Raw genomic sequence first — 19,097 nt, 5'->3', positions numbered from 1 at the left:
CTGTGCACTTTGCTATTGTTTCCTCTGACAGATGTTGTGAATAAAGGATTAGTTCTGCAGTTTTTTTTTATGCAAGGACATTGGTCCTCATTCACCAACGGACGTACGAGAAAAGTTACGAGCAAATTTCACTTACAAGATTTTCGGGCTGATTTTGGCATTCTCGAACGGTTCCTTCTCTGTGATTTGCTCGTAGCTAAGAGCAGGATTTTCCAGCATGGAAAATCAGCCATAAGTCGGACAGACTGGTGTGCGCCGTGTTCATGGTGAATAACACCATGCTAAAATTGACCAGGCATGAAGAAATGCCACTGAGCTCGTTCAGCACCTTCTTGAGATCACGTGTAGAAAAGATCTAAGCAAATGAATAAAGGGCAGATCATTAACAGGAGGTTTTGGAGATACAGTACTGAATTCTGCCATCCGGACACATGCAATTTTAAATATGATCATAGAATATAAAACATCAGGCCTATAAATGATCTTATTATGGCCAAGTCACACATCTATGGATCGGGCCAAATCTCCCCTTTGCAATGGCAGAGTTCAATCTGGATTTAGCACCACCAGGCGCCCCTGACAGGGCAGCAAAAACTGTGAATGAAATCTACTGTAAGTACAGTTACTTTTGTATAATGTCCATAGCTCAGCCATTTTTTACCGGATTGCGACGCCGTTTTTTCCTAGACATTCACAGAAAGGTAAAGAAACAATATATGTTGTATTTTATGGCAATAACGTTGAGGTTTGTTCAACCTGTGAGATATAATCACGACATTCACGTCAATATTTGTAAAAGAAAAATGGTTAGGCTTCCTATGTCTGCAGCTGGTGTGAGCTGGGTAGTGTAGTTTTATGAAATTCCGATGTCCATCGAAAGCCCTGGGTTTCAGGCGGCCGGGTAGCACAACGGACTAAGCGTCTGTCTACCACCGCAGAGACACTGGTATCGAATTTATTTTTCAAACGTATTCAAGTATAGGGCGGCTAAGTGGCGCAGTGGGCAAGGCGCTCACCACTAACGCAGGATATGCTGGGTTCGAGCCCAGCTCTCGGCGTTGCTACGAGCTTGGCTGGTCGTTCATACTAACACAATTGGCAGTGTTAGGGGTGGGAAAGCTGGTGGGTGGGGATTGGACGTTGTGGACAGCGACTCCTACAGGTCGGTTGGTGCGCCTGTACAGCAGAATCAGGAAGTGACGGGGGGCAGCGTGAGCCTCCCACGCGCTACTCCTCGCCACTGAGAGATCGCGCTGTTCAGGTGAAAAGATGCGACAGCTGCCTCCTTGTGTACCGGAGGGGACATGTGATGCAAGGCTTGGTCCTCACTGCAGCCGACCAGTGGGAGGCATAGTCTAGCAACGTTCGAGACAGGGGAGGGGAGAATTGAAGGGAGAATTGGCGAGGCGAAATTGGGATGGGAGAAAAATAGAAAAATAAAGAGAAAAAGTGAATACAAAAAAAACGTATTCAAGTATAAACATCATAACCATGTCACAACAGCAGTTATAATGTATATTATCATTAATATGTTAGTTTACCAATAGTGTTACGAAGGATCAGATTAAACCGAATATATATATTTATTGATTGATATATATTGCATAATATTTGTATATCGTTTGATATCCCTTGTATATTCCTTGTACATATACACGGAATATCCCTTTAACCTAGTACAGACCATAATATTTCGTTCTCCTATTGGACAGCGGTCCCCTAGGCGCCATCGCCATACCCCCAAGGTCTGGTTCAAAGTCACCGCCAAAGACTTGCCTGGACATGAACGGCTCTGCGCAAGGATACGAGACAGGAATAAAGCTGGTACTAGTTTGTTCACCTAACGTATAAATACGGCGCAGGTGAATACAGAAGTTAAGTTACCCAATAAGTTGAAGCCTCACCCACGATACAACGTGCGGTGAAGTATGGCCTGTTTGGCCCCAAATAGAGCATTGAGACCGCGTGCGAATTAATAACTGAAGTATCAGAGTTTAACGCTGTACCGTCGAGTTCGACCTATTCTATTAATTCAGTAATAGTCTATTTATGTATAGTGTATCGTGCGGCTACCGTTCTACAGTGACCAGCATCACCAACGTTTCCCCGTACCAGCTAGTGTGCTTATCCAGGCTGGGCTGCTTACCCTGGCGCTTTCACCCGAGGAGCCCTAGACGAGAACCGTGTGGACATGTACACTGGATAATCTACCCGACGACTACATAGCCCTTTTCGGCTGGATTATATTTGCTTTGGTCCTGTAATTGATGGAGCGGAGAATCGCCTACACCCACAATTGTGTGGGATCTACCCTGTGAGGAGCAACGTCGAGCCCGCCTCTCAGAACCCTGAGGCTGGCTAGCTTTCTTCCATGCGGAGCTGCATGCTACGGAGAACAGCTGTTATTCGTCTGCGGATCAAGAGCTTATTGCACCGTCTCCTGTACTTGGAGTCTCTCTATTCATCGTTGACCCAGACTCTGCTACCGACAAATCCTCTCCCCTTGCTGGCCTACAACCGGAGGGACCCTACCAGTATCTCCCGCTACCTTACTAGAGTACCATAGATATAATTCCTAAGATTCAGGTTGTATTATTATCTCCTGCGTAATATGAGAATGGACATACGTTATTGATTTGCTTACGCACATTCCTTTGCCTTATAAGCGCAACCTAAGTAAAGTATATTATGTACTATCATTGCTGCTAATAAATACTTAAACCCAGTTTTGTGTGGAACCGAGTCATTGTGGGAAGTGTTCATCATAAGATACCTGTGTACTGTATGGCCAGTAGTAATGTACATAAGACAGTAGTGGTTTAATGATACCATACTTATTTAATACAGTCAGGGAATTGTACCCCTCAGTTACAAATAGGTTAAAGTGTTATTAGATAGATTTTCATTTTCGTTTTAGTGTTGTTTAGTTTGCGAAAGTCGGCCATTTTGGAAAAGTTGAACGTCGGGAATTGTATTTTTTTTTCCGCCATTTTGAAGAGGACATGAGAGCTTTCATTGAGCGTTGGGAATTTTTCCGAACGACACTTCCCAAAGGCTTCTATGGGGCTTCAAGCTAATTACTTCTGTATGCATTTTTTATATCTCGTATTACTCAGGATAATAAACCACAAAACTTAACGTTATTGGCATATATTGGAGCGCAGTTAGTTTGTCTCCCCTATTTTTAGCATGTAGCAACAATCAGATTTGAAATTAGTTAAAAAATGCCGGCACTATGGCAAAAATAACAAAGCTACTGTACATACAGTAGATTTCATTATTTGTTCTTGGTGATACTAAATCCAAATTGAACTCGGGCATTTGAAAGATAATATATGTATGGCGGCTGGGTGGCGCAGCGGAGATTGCGCTCGTCACCAATGCAAGAGACTCCGGTCTCGAATCCGGGTGTCAGCATAGGGAGGTGTAGTCTGACGTCACTGGTTGTTCCACCCATATAGGGATTTATCATTGGGAAAATGGATTATCGGCTATTGTAACAATTCTGCCGCATGAACATTGGCAAGCTTTCCATTTTTGCACAAAATGAGTTCCCTTCTACCACTAACATGGTTGTTTAAGCATTTTTGGTTGAAACAAAGTTATAAGGTTTTTAATTTGTCGTAAAAAAAGAACTACAATTACCACGCAGCGCTATTGGCTGTCGCCTTATCCCCGTCACGGGTCATAGTACCAAGATAGCTAGCTAACGTTAACGTTACCCCGCTAAATGCTATTACGTAGCATTATGTCTACTGTCGTGAACCATTTTAAATCGGGGCATGATAGGAGTTTTGGGAACGAGTCAAATGTGCAGGTCCTCTTCTCAGGCCTGTAGGGCAAACACTGCACACACGCATCATGCCGGTTAGCAAGCTAGCTAGCTAGCTACACGTCACGGAATGTTGATAGCACGATAGTAGCCCCTTTCGTAACTGTGATGCACGTGTCCATAAGTTCCCTGGCAGAATACTTTGTTTGTGAGGACAAAGGTATACAAAGAGGAGAGAACCATTTAAAATCTGGGCATGTTAGGAGTTTTGAGAATTCCGGCTAGCAAGCTAGCTAGCTACTAACGTTATAAACTATACACAATATGTACAACGACACAATGATTTACATTAGTATTTACAGTGATTTAATATGCAGCGAAATAACATTATACGATTTAAATTATAAATACGAATATGATAACGTGGTTGTGGCTTTTACAAATAGTGGTTAGCTTTAGAGATAAATGGCTATGATCACGGAGCACTAGTGTTGGGTGAAACAGATACTAGCCACAGATTCAGGGTCAGTTATTTTCCCATTGTACGAATTGTTAAGCTTATCGAATGTAAGGGAAATCTGATCCTAGGTCTGCGACTAAAGCCAGGCGTCTACGCTGTGGTGACGTCAGTCAGCAGCGCCAAATGGTAGTGCAGTTTCCCAGCGGACGAAAACATAAACGTTGTTATTTTGCTACGATTAATTGCGAATATTTTCATGTTGAGCTATAGATTGTGGATAAATACGCACAGAAAGGTACACCATGCCAACGTTAATGCTTTATTTATCTAAAACGAGCCGATTTAGAAATGGTCAATGGGGAAATACATTGCATTCCACAGAGGGTAGAACAGGAAAAAATGAAGATGACATAACCACTACACCTCCCTATTGCCTCCGGCTTGGGCCGGCCGTCATACTAACTCAATTGGCAGAGTTAGCGGGAGGGAAGTCGATGGGGTGGTAATCTGGCGTTGTGGACAGCGACTCCTACAGGTTGGTTGGGGCGCCTGCACAGCAGAGACAGGAAAATGGCGGGGGCAGTGTGATCCTCCTACACGTTACTCCTCGCCAAATGAGAGTCCGCGCTGGCAGGTGAAAAGATGCGACTGGCTGCCTGCACATGTATCGGAGGAGACATGTGACAGGCTTCTATCCTCCCTACAACCGGCCAGTGGGGGGGCATATGCGAGCAACGTTCAAGACAGGGGAGGGGAGAATTGGCACGGCTAAATTGGGATGGGAGAAACAATTGAAAAAGGAGGTGATATGATATATGTATAATATATATATAAATGTGTGAATTGGCTATAATAAGGTAATTTATAAGCCTGCTATTCTATATTCTATAATAATATTTCAAATTGCATTGGTCCGGATGGGAGAATTCAGTACTGTATTCTACAAAACCTTCTGTTTAATCATCTTCCCTTTATTCATTTCCTTAGATTTCTTTGTACACGTGATCTCAAGAAGGAACTGAACGAGATCAGTGGCAGTTTTTCATGTCTGGTCATTTTTAGCATGGTGTTATTCACTGTCAAAGATGCAAAGAAAAATCATAATTCATATTCTCCTTTGTTTCATCACAATTTAAGCAAGCCTAGTAATATACACAATATTTCTGACACTGGGAATCCATTCTCTGAGGTCCATAGATGTCCCTAGATACCAAGAACATGCTAATGGACCTTGTAGAAGTGGAGCAATATTCCATTTACTTAGGTATGTATTTTATTTCAGAAAATAGGGCTCCGGGCTCAAGAGGTTAAGAAGACATTTCTTCTTAACTTTTTCGTAACTGCGTTTGAGAATGAGGTTAAGAATTCTAGCAAGCCTTACCTTGAAATTCTATCAACTCCATTGACCACCATACTTGCCCTGCTTCATCTTTTTATAATCTCTCATTTCTCAGAGACAATCGTCGGTCCTTAACTTACCTAAACTGTGATTTCTGCCGCTTATCTCCCTGCCTGTTCTTCCCAGGCTGTGACTGTGTCGGCAACTGTTTCCTGCCGTGATAAAGTGTTCAAGAGATCGGCGGGAATTAATCGTTGGGGTATAGAGGCTTAAAGAGGCCTCTGTTGCTTTTATCTCGTCACGCCTGTTAAATTGGAGAGTCTTTCCGCTTGCCCATTATTTTTTTTTATTGTGGCGGAGCTCTGGTATTTTGACAGGTTGATGAAAGAAGGGTATGTGTAGTGAAGCTCTTGGTGGTTAGGAAATGTAGTCAACGACACAGGGTGTCTAGTCAGGACACGGGAGGCAGGAACGGTCTTTGAGGAGTTTTATTATCAATCATCAGACAGATGCACAGGCAATTGCTACTTTCTATTTCCCATTAACACGGTGGGAGTGTGTGAGTGTGTGTGGTTCTAAATGTGGAGGAAACAAAGACATCAGCGTTACTAATACTAATACTAATTAATCAGTCTGTTATATACTATACAATATACTGCCGCTACAAGTAACATAAACCTCACGAGTGGAACTAACAATGGGGATAGGCAGTGCTAAACAGGTACTAAATACTACAATCAACAATATAGATTATACTCAATAAGATAGATTATCACTATAAGCATACTGTGTAGAATTATAACCTTACTATAAGCCTTAACTATATAAGTCACCAACAATAGAGCGTCCTCATTATACACATATTTAGCACTTACTTGTGATCAGGGACGCGCACACAGACTAAGGGAATCAACTAAGCCCACTGTAATATATAGATGCTGACTATCGACTGACATGTCTGGCCATGTCTGAGAGGCATCCAGCTGCAGAACAGCGCCCCACTGTCTTAAGCGTCCAGCTGCAGAACAGCACCCCACAGTCTTTATGTCTGCCCAGTCCTTGGGCCTTTTGTACAGTATGCTTATTGCTTAGTACTCCACACTGGCTTCCAGAGGACACGGCGATCACTTTAGTGGTAACGATAAGATAAGATATTCCTTTATTGATCCCCTTGGGGAAATTCAGGCATCATAGCAGCATGGGGGAAGGGGGGGGGGGTGGTACAGGTAGTAAAAACAATACAGGCAGTGTAAACAATTAGGTCAATTTGGTCAGTATAATTTACTATCTAACTATTCACATTATTCACAGTGTCACATAAGGTGCAGTATGCATAAGGTAGTGTTATAATTTACAATTTACCATCTACTGAGTATACATTATTCACAGTATCACAGTATCCACTGAACTATACATTATTCACAGTATCATAGTATCCACATAAGGTGCAGTATGCCTAAGGTAGTGTAAGTTGTCCTCCTTGGGTTCCTATAAGTCCCAGGTCAATGTCTGGTAGCAGTCGCTGCCCCCTGTTGTGGGGCCTGGAGGCTGCTAGTCGCTGCCCACTGTTGTGGAGCCTGATGGCCGCTGGTATGAAGGACTGTCCGAGGCGGTTAGTTGAGTGTCGGGGGGGAATGAGTCTGTGGCTGAACGAGCTTCTCATCTTGACTAGCTCGTCGTAGAGGGGGTGGTAGGGGTTCTCCATGATGGCAGCCAGCTTCCTTATCATCCCCCTCTCTGCCATCACCTCTAGTCTAGGTAGCTCCACTCCCACCACGGAGATAGCCTTCCTCACCAGCTTGTTGAGCTTGTTGGTTTCCCTTGAGTTGATGTAGCCTCCCCAGCATGCCACAGCATAGAAGAGGATGCTGGCCACTACAGACTGGTAAAATGACTGCAGCAGTCTGTTGCACACATTGAAGGACCTGAGTCTCCTCAGAAAGAACAGCCTGCTCTGTCCCTTCCTGTAGAGGGCCTCTGTGTTATCCGACCAGTCCAGTTTATTGTTCAGGTGTACCCCAAGGAACTTATATGAGTCCACCACCTCCACATCCACCCCTCGGATGGTGATGGGAATCGGGGGGGGCCTCTTCTTGCCCCTCCGGAAGTCCACCACCAGCTCCTTGGTCTTACTGGTGTTGAGTTGGAGGTGGTTGCTGTCGCTCCACCCCACGAAGCTCTCCACCAGGGCTCTGTACTCCTCCTCATCATCGTCGGTGATGTAGCTTACGATGGAGGAGTCGTCTGAGAACTTCTGCAGGTGGCACCCGCTTGAGTTGCGGCAGAAGTCTGAGGTGTAGAGGGTGAAGAGGAAGGGTGACAGCACAGTTCCTTGGGGGGCGCCGGTGTTGCTCACCAGTACGTCAGACTGGCTGTCCTTTAGTCTGACATACTGCAGCCTCTCGGTGAGGTAGTCCTTGATCCAGGCCACCAAGCCGTGCTCCAGCTGCATCGCGGAGAGCTTCTCCGCTAGCAGTGACGGCTGGATGGTGTTGAAGGCGCTGGAGAAATCAAAGAACATAATCCTCACTGAGCTGCGCGGCTTCTCCAGGTGCGTGTACGCTCTGTGGAGCATGTAGATGATGGCGTTCTCCACCCCGATGTTTGCCTGGTATGCAAACTGCAGGGGGTCGAGGGAGTCACGCACCAGGGGCTTGAGGTGTTGCAGGACCAGTCTCCCAAACGTCTTCATGACGTGTGACGTCAGAGCGACTGGCCTGTAGTCGTTGAGGGTGCTGGGTCGTCCCTTCTTGGGCACCGGGACAATGCAGGAGGTCTTCCAGAGCTGGGGCACCCTCTCCAGCCTCAGGGAGAGGTTGAAAAGCTGCTCCGCACATACTTTGAGCACCCTGGGATTGGTGTTGTCCAGTCCTCTGGCCTTGTTTACACTAATCCTGGAGAGCTGCCTACTGACCTGACTGTTAGTGATCGTCAGGGTCGGGGTGGTAGGCAGTCTGCTGCTGTTGGGGGTGGGGTGCCGGTGCTGATGGGTGGGTGGGGGGGGGGGCGGGGGTGCTTTGTAGGTGTGCTCTGGTGCTGGTGTCGATGTGTGGGGGGAGGGGTGTGGGGAGGCCACTCTGGTCAAAGCGGTTGAAAAACGTGTTGAACTCGTTTGCACGCTCTGGGGGGCCCTCGACAGCTGTGCCCTGCTGTTTAAATCCAGTGATCTTCCTGACCCCCGCCCACACCTCCCTGGTGTTGTTGGCCTGTAGTCTGCCCTCCAGCCTGTCCTTGTAGCTGTTCTTGGCTGCCCTTAGCTCTTTTTTTAGCTCCCTTTGGACAGCCCTGGCCTGCTCAGTGTCCCCTGCCATGAAGGCCCTCTTTTTCCTGTTTAGCAGGTGTTTAATGTCCTTGCTAATCCAGGGTTTATTGTTTGAAAAGCAGCGTACCTTCTTTGTGGGTACGATGCTCTCCTCACAGAACCTAATGTAGTCTGTGATGCAGTGGGATAGTCCATCAATGTCGTCTCCATGGACCCTCTCAAACATGTCCCAGTCTGTCGACCTGAAACACTCCTGTAGCTCCTCCTCGACGTTGTCAGACCACTGTGGGACAGACATGGTGGTCGGTGGCTGTCTCTTAATGAGAGGCCGGTATGTAGATACCAGCCTCACAAGGTTGTGGTCTGACTAGCCAAGGGGGGGCAGGGAAGTCGCACTGAAAGCCTCCTTCACGTTAGCATACAGGAGGTCCAACATGTGCATATACTGCAGATAAGAGGCTTGCCTCATTACTGTCAATCAAACACACAGTCAGAGAGCATTAACCTGTCACTCTGGTTAAATACTGTACGCGATGATTGAAAACACTTGTTCTGTTAAGCCTCACTGTGTTTAATATTTCTGGATATAAACCAGTGCAAATTCGCGATAGCTGGCGACCGACCTAGAGCTGCTGGTCGCAGCAAAAAAACAACAACATTTATTTAACCCTTGTGTGGTGCATTTTTGTTACTCGCCCAATGTTCGCGGATCTGGTGGACCCACAACATTATTGGGTTTTTTAAACAATAAAGCCATAACAATTTATATGAAAATAATACATAACAGATGTTAATCTCAATGACTGTACAAGCAATCTGATTAATATTTACCAGTTAACTCTGCTAGATCACATTTATCAATAAAAGTGCTATTGGTTTTTCGTAACCTTTATTTACCTAGGCAAGCAAGTAAGAACAAATTCTGATTTTATTTATTGTCAAAAGTATGCATAATGGTGTTATGTTAATTCCACAACAAGACATGTAATGTTAATTACCTGAAATTATTCAGTTTTTTGGGGGGGGGGGAAACCCTGCATATATCGGTATCGGTTGATATTGGTATCGGAAATTAAGAGTTGGACAATATCGGTATATCGGTATCGGTAAAAAAGCCAATATCAAGCATCCCTAGTTTTCACCTACAATTTCCACACTTCGGGGTCCAGGGGACCCAAACACCACGTATGTAATATAAATGTGTAGGAGGTGGACAGTGTGAACTCAATAAAATCGTGTTCTTTTATATGTTCTTCAAATTAAATGAGCCGCGACCAATGAGTCTCAGGTTGGAAAAACATTCTCTTATCCTATAACACTGGGTACCCAAGGAAAACAAATCCATATTTGCACAAGCCAATGTGTCGGTGAACAGATAAGGCTAAATTAGACCAACTACTCATCCGTGTTATTTATTTGGATGAATTGAAAGCCAATTAGCTCATCACAAACACTTGTGTCGAGGTTGTCGAGGGGGGGGGGGGGGTGGTCTAGGCGCTGATGACGTTTCCTTGACAACAATGTGGACATTTCTCACCCACCGGACGGCCCAGGAGTCCATTATAGTGAATGAAAGGTTTAGAACGCTGGTCCCAGTCAGCGCTCACGTGGTTGTTTACTTCCACATCAGTGAACAAACCCTCATTATCTAAGAACCCAGATAAATTTACATGGTGACAACACCAAAAATATACATTCACACTCATCACAATATATTGACGAAACAAACACACTGCAATTAGACAAAGCAAATAGACAGGCTGTGACTGAATCCATCATGATCAAATGAATAATTGTACATAGATAGCTGCATGTAACCGTGTGTTTATAATGAATATTCCATCTTTCTGCTCTGTCCACCCATCAAACAGTGTTCATAACATAACTCTACGGCTGCCATCTTAGGTATAGAGTACCAAAGGAAATTCCCACCCTTTCTGTCTCTTCCAAATCTCTATACCTGGCTCTGTGCAGTGTCTTTCTGCCAGGCACTTATATCTCCCTTCAGGTTGTTGTGTACCAAAGCTAGCTAGCTGACAACAGCCATCACGCTGCGCTCCGCACACAGCGATGAATTCTCCAAACAAGTCCAAGAGAGACATAAAAGTTATTCCCTCTCTTTTCCACATTTCACACTTCTCATTTTCACAGCCGGCGAGGGGGTGCTGCCATAAAAGAGGCACAGCTCAGGCAGTAATTAAAGTGTCCTGAATTAAAGTGCTGAGTGAACTAATGAGCCAAATGAAATGTGCCTTCAGCCAACTGAGACAGTTTAGATACGTTTTTTTTTTACTGCTCACTGAATTTGGCCGATACCAGTACCGATACCCCGATACCTTTTTCCCGGTACTTTACTCTCTCTGTAATTACACACATTTAATTTCAGTTGAAAAAATATATATATATAGAGAGAGAGAGAGAGAGAGAGAGAGAGAGAGAGAGAGAGAGAGAGAGAGAGAGAGAGAGAGAGAGAGAGAGAGAGAGAGAGAGAGAGAGAGAGAGAGAGAGAGAGAGAGAGAGAGAGAGAGAGAGAGAGAGAGAGAGAGAGAGAGAGAGAGAGAGAGAGGGGAGAGAGGGGGAGGGGAGAGAGAGAGAGCATGGCTTATAGTAGACTTTTTTTTTTTTTGATCAAATTTTTTTTATTGTTATTCACACGAAACAAGACAACACATTAACCACAATCACAATACATAGAACCTCACAAGAAAATAACAAAAACAACAATAATAACAATACAGACTAACAATTATACAGACAAGAGAAAAGAAAACAGAGTTCAACCTTCTAAATTAATTCCAAGGGGTACTATCCAATAAATGGTCTTTCCCAGTGTTCAGCCCCGATTCCCGGCCGTGTGACCCTATATTAATAAAACGTACATCTCCAATCCACCACAAGGACAATTTTTGGGAACACGACCTGAAAACAGAGCAATGAACCTTCATGAAAAAACAAAAACCTGTAGAGGTGTTCCATAGACTCACAGAGACCGTGTAAAAGTGGCCAAACAGTGAAGAAATAGTTAAATAGCTGCCCCCCCATAATATCCCCAGCTAAACTCAAGATGACTAGACAAAGGACAAGACAGACAAAAACATTTCCTCCTCCCCCTCCCAAGAGACCGCCGGACTCACCCGAACACGCACCCCAACCCCGCTCAGCCGCACACTGCGGTCTTTACCTTCTCAGCTGCTGCGAACCACAGGTCAATTCCAGCCTGCCCCACCCCAATCACCCGGGCTGTGGATATCTCAAGATAAATCACATCCAATAGAGTTAGGGACCAGTTAATCATTGTAAGCTTCTCAGGCTCCTTCCATCTCATTGCTATTAGCTTCTTCGCTGCTGTGACGCCCGCTAGGACAACCCTTTTCAGTTGTACGGACGCGGGTAGTGTCGTTATATCGTTCAGGAGTAGCGTAACAGCTGTGAATGGGATAGTTAAGCCACACAGATCTGAAAGTTTGTCCGTTATTGACCTCCAGAAGCGGGCCACTGGTGGGCAATCCCAATACATATGCATATAAGTGCCGGTGGCCTTTTGAGAGCACAAAGTGCACCGAGAGTCGGTTATCAGTCCCATAGCATATAGCTTCCTAGGTGTAAGATAGGTCCTATGAATATAATTAAAATTAATTTGCTGGTGATTGGGGTTGCGGGAAGATAATGCCACATTTGCCCAAACATCATCCCAGTCAAACTCGGGGTCCAACTCCGGGATATCCACACGCCAGATTGTATCCAATGATAAATTTTTATACGTGGATTGAATTAAGAGCGTATAAAAGTCGGAGACAAACCCTCTGGATGTCGTCCTGTCCACTATGAGCCTGAGGAAGGGGTGTGGGTGCAAGGCTTGAGCCCACGGTACGCCATGCGCCCTCAGTGCTGACCTTAGTTGAAGGTAAAGAAAGAAGGACTCGCCGGGAAGATCATAAAATTCTCTTAAGTCCTGAAACGCACAGAGGCCGTTCTTATCATAAATATCCTCCAGAGTATGCACTCCCCTCCTTTGCCATTGAGGAATATTAACCGGCTTGTGTCCAACAAGTAATTGCTGGTTATTAAAAATTGGAGAGTCCAGGTGCCAAGGGCATTTAACCCCACACGACCTCTGTACATTACGCCACGTTTGGATCACGTGAGTTATGATCGGTCCATACCTCAGCCGGCATTTCGAAATAGAGACAGTGGAGTACACTACATCCTGCAATCTTAGCGGAGATACCGCCGCCGCTTCTAAGGAGCGCCACGATACAGCCTCTACAGGGTCCAGCCAGCACATCAGAGGTCTCAGTGAAAAGGACCAGAAATAAAGTTTAAAATCAGGGATTGCGAGGCCCTCATCTTGTTTTCTACGTTGAGTAGTAGCCCTTTTGATTCTCGGGCGTTTGTTATTCCAGACAAACTTAGATACCATCGATTGTACCTTGCGCCAGTGGTCTATTGGAGGGGGCAGGGGGAGCATTGAGCTAATAAAATTTATCCTAGGCAGGATGTTCATTTTGATTATGGAAGCCCGGGCTTGTAAGGAGTTAGGAAGGGACGACCACCTGTCTAGATCCTGGCGTATTTTATCATAAGTACCCGTGAAGTTGTACTTAGTAGTTTGGTTCAGCGTGGGGAATATCTCTATGCCCAAGTATTTAAAATGTTCTACTATGGGGATATCAGCTGGTAGTCGTACCGCCTTGGCCAGTTCATTAAGAGGTAGGCAGGCTGATTTGTTCCAGTTAATCTTGAAACCTGACAATTTACCAAAGTCGTCGATTATCCTCAATAATTTTGTGGCCGACCGGGAGGGGTCGTCCATGAAAATCAGCAGGTCATCCGCATAGAGAGCAATTTTGTGTGGAGTATCGTTGACCATTATGGGGACGATGTCCTCCGATTGCCTAATAAATTGGGCCAAAGGTTCGAGGGAAAGCGCGAACAGTCCCGGGCTCAGAGGGCAACCCTGTCTAGAAGATCTGGAGACTGGAAAGAGTGTGGAACAGTTTTTGCCTGTCAGTATCATCGCAGACGGCGAGGCATACAGGACTTTAATCATATGAATAAAACTCTTTCCAAGACCCATGACCTCAAGTACCTTCCACAGGTATGACCACTCAAGTCTGTCAAACGCCTTCATGGCATCCAAAGACAGAACTGTGGATGGAGTTGTATTGTCTTTACTGTTATCGATTACATGCAACAGCCTCCTAAGATTATCTGCAGCCAGACGCCCCGGGATAAAACCAGTTTGATCGCAGTGTACCAATACAGACATAAATCTCTGCAGGCGACGGGCCAGCACCTTGGCAAACACCTTTAAATCGGCCCCGAGAAGACTCAAGGGTCTATAGCTACCACAATCATTGGGATCTTTGTCCTTCTTGAGAAGTAAAGAAATCAACGCCATATTGACATCTCTTGAGAACTCCCCTTGTTCGATAGCGTAATTGATCATATCGAGCATCAATGGACCCAGTTGGTCCCAGAAAGCTAAATACACTTCCGGTGGAATACCATCCCAGCCTGGTGCCTTACCCCTCTGCATTTCAACAATAGTCTCCCTCAATTCTACGAGAGTAATCGGTCTCCCCAGTTCCTTGGCCTCTTCCTCAGAAATGTGGGGTATCTCAAGCCCGCCAATGAACGATTCAAATTTAGAGTCATCCAGATTACCCTCTGAGCTATATAACTGTGAGTAAAACTCTTTAAAAGTGTCATTGATCTTTTTCGAATCAGTAGTGACTGCACCCTGGCTCGTCCTAATCGAGGGGATATCCGAGAAATGATCATTTGAGCGTATTTTCATTGCCAATAGATGGCTAGGTCTGGAGCCGTGAAAATAGTAATTTTGTCTTGTCCTATGTATCAAGAACTCAGACTGTTGTTTAAGTATGGAGTTTATTTCTTTTTTGACTATCTTACGTTGTGTGTTTAGTCGTTCATTATAGTCAGTTTGCAAGGATGCGTATAGGTCCGCATATAATGATTCCAGTCCTTCTAGCTTTTTTGACCGGGATTTTCGCAAATTGGAGGCAAATAGTGTGACATGACCCCTGATGAATCCTTTCAATGCGTTCCACAGGACCCTAGGGTCTTCTACTGTGCCAACGTTGATCTGCAAAAATTCAGCTAGTTTACTCCTGAACTCAGAACAGAAGTCATCGTTCTTTAGCAGGGTCGAATTAAAACGCCATCTGGGAGCTCTTGCGGAGAGCCTGCCAAAGGTTGCCGTAAGGAAAATCCCCTTGTGGTCTGAGAGAGCCAAGGGAACCAATGAGACATCGAAACTATCAAACATATTAGGGGACGCGAATGCATAGTCAATTCGAGAGAAGCTTTTGTGTCTGGCTGACAGGTGAGAGTAATCTTTGAGGGTGGGGTTGCATAAACGCCAAAGGTCTGTGAGCCCTGTGTCTTTAGCCCACATCCTAAGGGCCTTAGAGGCCCGTTTTTGGTCGCTCGTTTCAGAGGGCCCGGACCTATCCATCTCAGCATCCCAGCACGCATTAAAATCGCCACCCACCATGAGAGCGTATCCATTAAGTTCCAACATATTCTTCGTGATTGTATTATAGAACGCTGAATCAAATGTGTTAGGAGCATACAATGCTATTATAGCCATCTTCCTATGCAAGAATTCAACTTTTGCTATAGTAATCCTTCCCTCCGTGTCCGACCATACATCCAAGATTTTGATATCAAGGTTACGTCTTGTAACTATGACTACTCCTTTCGTCTTATCATCGGCTGAGGATGAGGAGATAACGTGATATTGCCGATTTGCCAGTCTTGACACGTCACCTACCAATAAATGCGTTTCACTAAGGAGAGCAAGGTCAATATTTCTCCTCTTCAATAGCCAAAGGACACTGGCACGCTTGTGTGGGGCGTTAAGCCCTCCTGCGTTCCAAATTAAAATATTCAATTTAGCCATGGTCGAGCTTGTATAAATGCGTAGAGAACATACCAGTGCAGCCAGGCTGAGTACAGAGGTGCCGATCCCGGCGGGCCCGGACAGTCAATCCCAGGAGTTCAGAGGAGGAACAATTACACACACATAAAACAGTACATAAAACACATAAAAATACCACCCCAGCTACAACCCCTCCCCCTTCTACTCTAAACCCTAACCCACCCGTCCTAATATAAGGTCTCCTATACCCACTCTCCAATCCCCACCCTATGCCCCATCCCCTGAGGATGGTCATCCTCCTATCACTTCCCACTAGAGACATGGATTAATAAGACGCTCCCCACTCCAACCCCCCTCTAGATAAACCCCTGAGTGAACCCCCACTAGTCCAACAAACACAAATAATAATAAAATAAAATTCAATAAAGATATCGGTCGAAACCCACCTGAGCCCTGGCCCCAACATGAGACAACCATAATGGTAAAAATAGCCATTATTAAATAATAACTCCACATCAACCTGCAGCCCTCTATTTCCGAATCTGCGCTTCAACATCACATTGTTATAGTCCAAAAGGGTATAGGAAAATTCAAAACAAAATTAAATTAAAGCATCCCAGCCGATAGTCTAAGGCAGGTTCGGGTCACAGGTTAATTGTGCAAAATTGTGTGAACAGTGTCAATTAAACCATGACAAAAAAAAAATAAGGGAAAAAAGGGTTATGGTCAAAATGCACCCCTTTAGCTGTCCCTCTGATCAGGCACAACGGCTGAAATGACATAACCTATGTAAGAATAGAATTAAACACATTCATTAATTAATCCGGGGATGGTAATAGGCAACACCTGACACCACCTGTTATCATACATTGTTTCAATAAAGATATCGGTCGGAGCAGTTAGTCCAAGGTAGGATCGAATCACAGTTAAATTGCTCATTCAAATGCCATTAAAACAGCGACAATAATTATTATATAATTACTCAGCATCAGCCCTGTAACCATCTACCTTGGAGTCTGCATATTAATGTCGCAACGTTATAGCATAAGTGGCTCACGGAAAATTCAAAACAAAATTAAGGCGAATCAGCAGTTAGTCCAAGGTAGAATCGGATCACATTTAAATCGCGCATACAGATGACATAAAAACGGCGACAATAGGAAAGAAAAAAGAAAGGAAAAGAGGGGCATGGCTAAAGTGCAGGCCATATAACCATATAGCCATGAAGTGCAAGCCATACCCGACCCAACCTGTTATCATATATTGTATATGCATATTCAACCGACCTTGGCATCTACTTGGATCCCAACGCTAAAAAAAAAAAACCTGGATATAAAAATAAAAGCATACCAGAAGTTAGTTAGGGACTCGGTCACTCTTGAACTGTGCAAACCAATGTCCCTTTGAACAGCAACAGCAACCAAAATACGTAACCATTAACGGGTCTCGAATGTCTCAGCGCAGACTATAGGCGAAGCCCGCTGGCCAGCCCGAGGCTAGCGCGTAAGCTAGTGATGAATCCGGATAGCACGTTAGCTTATTTTGTACATTGTTCAGCTAGCTCGTTAGCTTCCAAAGAGGCGATACACAAGTACGACCATGAGGTCAGCTTTAGCAAGTAACAGAAGTCATTGGGAAGCCCCGCTAGTTGGATGGGCAGAGGACAGTTAGCATGTCTGGGCATGACAGCAAGTGTTTGTGAATAGTCTACCTAATCAATGTATATAGGCCCAAACCGCCAAGTCACTCACCCTCCATTGATATCAAGCAACAGACTCGGGTGTCTCCGCGAGATATTCCTTCGCTTTAGCCAACGACCAAAACAAACGCTGACCACCGACCTTCTCCAACACAGATAATTTCGCGGGAGCGAATAACGTGGGCCTCAGGCCTAGTTTCCATAGCTTAGTCAGGACCACCTTGTACTCGGCTCTCTGTGCTTGAACCTCCGGTGTAAAGTCCTCGAAAATGGCCACTTTGTGATCGCCAAGCCTCAGATTACCCCTCCTGGTACAAGCCGACCGCATGATGAGTTCTCTCTGCTGGAGTCTGTTCAGCTTGACTATGATGGGCCTCGGCTCTTTGTTCACGCCGGGAGAAAACCTGCCCGCTCTGTAGGCCGATTCACAGATAGGAGGCATAGGGAGGACATCCGTCCCTAGTATCTTCTGCAGCAGTTCGGGCACGGTCTCAGAGAGACGGCCTTCACCGCTGGTCTCCGGTACTCCAACAATCCTGACGTTGTGGCGTCTATCCCGGGACTGCATCTCCTCCATTGCCGACTGTAGTTTGTTGACTTCAGCCTGCCTAGCCAGCAGGGCGGATTCGAGACCCGCCATCTTCTCACACTGTGATGATACCTCCGTTGTTAGCATGGCTAGTTCGTTAGCATTAGCCGAAGAGGCAGCGTGTATCGCCTCCATCTTGTCTGTCAGCGGTACTACCGCCAGTCGAATTTCTTCTGATATCTCACGACGGAGGCTGATACAGAAATCCGCCAACACTTTCTTCTGTGCTTCAGCGATGCGTGTCTCAGAGTCTGCGTGTAGCTTGGTCATGACCAAGAGCACAGCTTCGCTTAACTCCCCGACAGCGGGAGACGGTGCGGCCATGCTCGGCGGTGCCGGTGTCGTGCCTAATTCTTTCATGGCTCTGGTTTCCACCCCCGCCATCGTAGAAAGTCGAAAAAAGTTGATGAATGTATACTAAACACGACGACCTAGCAAACAGATAAAAAACAAATAAAAATAAAATAAAGACTAATGGGGAGAAACGTATATTCAGCACGGTAGAAGGGAGCTCATGTGAAACACGTCTACTCCATGATCGCTCAGCTCCGCCCCCGGCTTATAGTAGACTTAATGATTTTTGGAATATTTCAGCTAATGAAGTTAAATGTGACCCGGCAGAGACTCTGGGGCCGTTAGAGGGAACTTCCCTTTTTGTTTTTACATGCTATGAAAGTACAGGTTCATACCTTCAAAATAAGTCATCACTTGTACAAATCGGGCGGGTACTTAAGATAAGATAAGATATTCCTGTATTGATCCCCTTCAGGCATCATAGCAGCATGGGGGGAGGGGAGGTACAGGTAGTAGAAGACATACAGGTACAGGCAGTGTGCGAACCATCGCATGGTCTTTGGGTGAGCCAAATAATATTTGGGAGGGGGGGGGGGTGCGCTGTTGGAGGAGTCGGACTGTTGGAGGATACTGTGATCGCAGACGTTACTGTAGCCTGTAGGCCTTGTGTATGTATGTATGTGACAAATAAACCTCTTGAATCCTGTCATATATTCAATCAGTTTCAGTAACTACAGAACACATAATACTAGACAACTCACTTGTTGAGGTCCGG

The 19,097-nt window shown here is 45.3% G+C and overlaps 1 protein-coding gene across 1 annotated transcript in view; it reads left to right on the top strand.

The window, feature by feature from the left end:
- Positions 1–19,097, top strand: part of tbc1d32 (TBC1 domain family, member 32) — a 267,311-nt gene that overhangs the window by 231,572 nt on the left and 16,642 nt on the right. The window lies entirely within an intron of this gene.

Source organism: Notolepis coatsorum (genome assembly GCF_963971535.1).
Source record: "Notolepis coatsorum genome assembly, chromosome: 5".
Classification (NCBI taxonomy): domain Eukaryota; kingdom Metazoa; phylum Chordata; class Actinopteri; order Aulopiformes; family Paralepididae; genus Notolepis; species Notolepis coatsorum.
The sequence above is the reverse complement of the archived record's forward strand: the minus strand, read 5'-3'. Positions and strand labels throughout refer to the sequence as shown.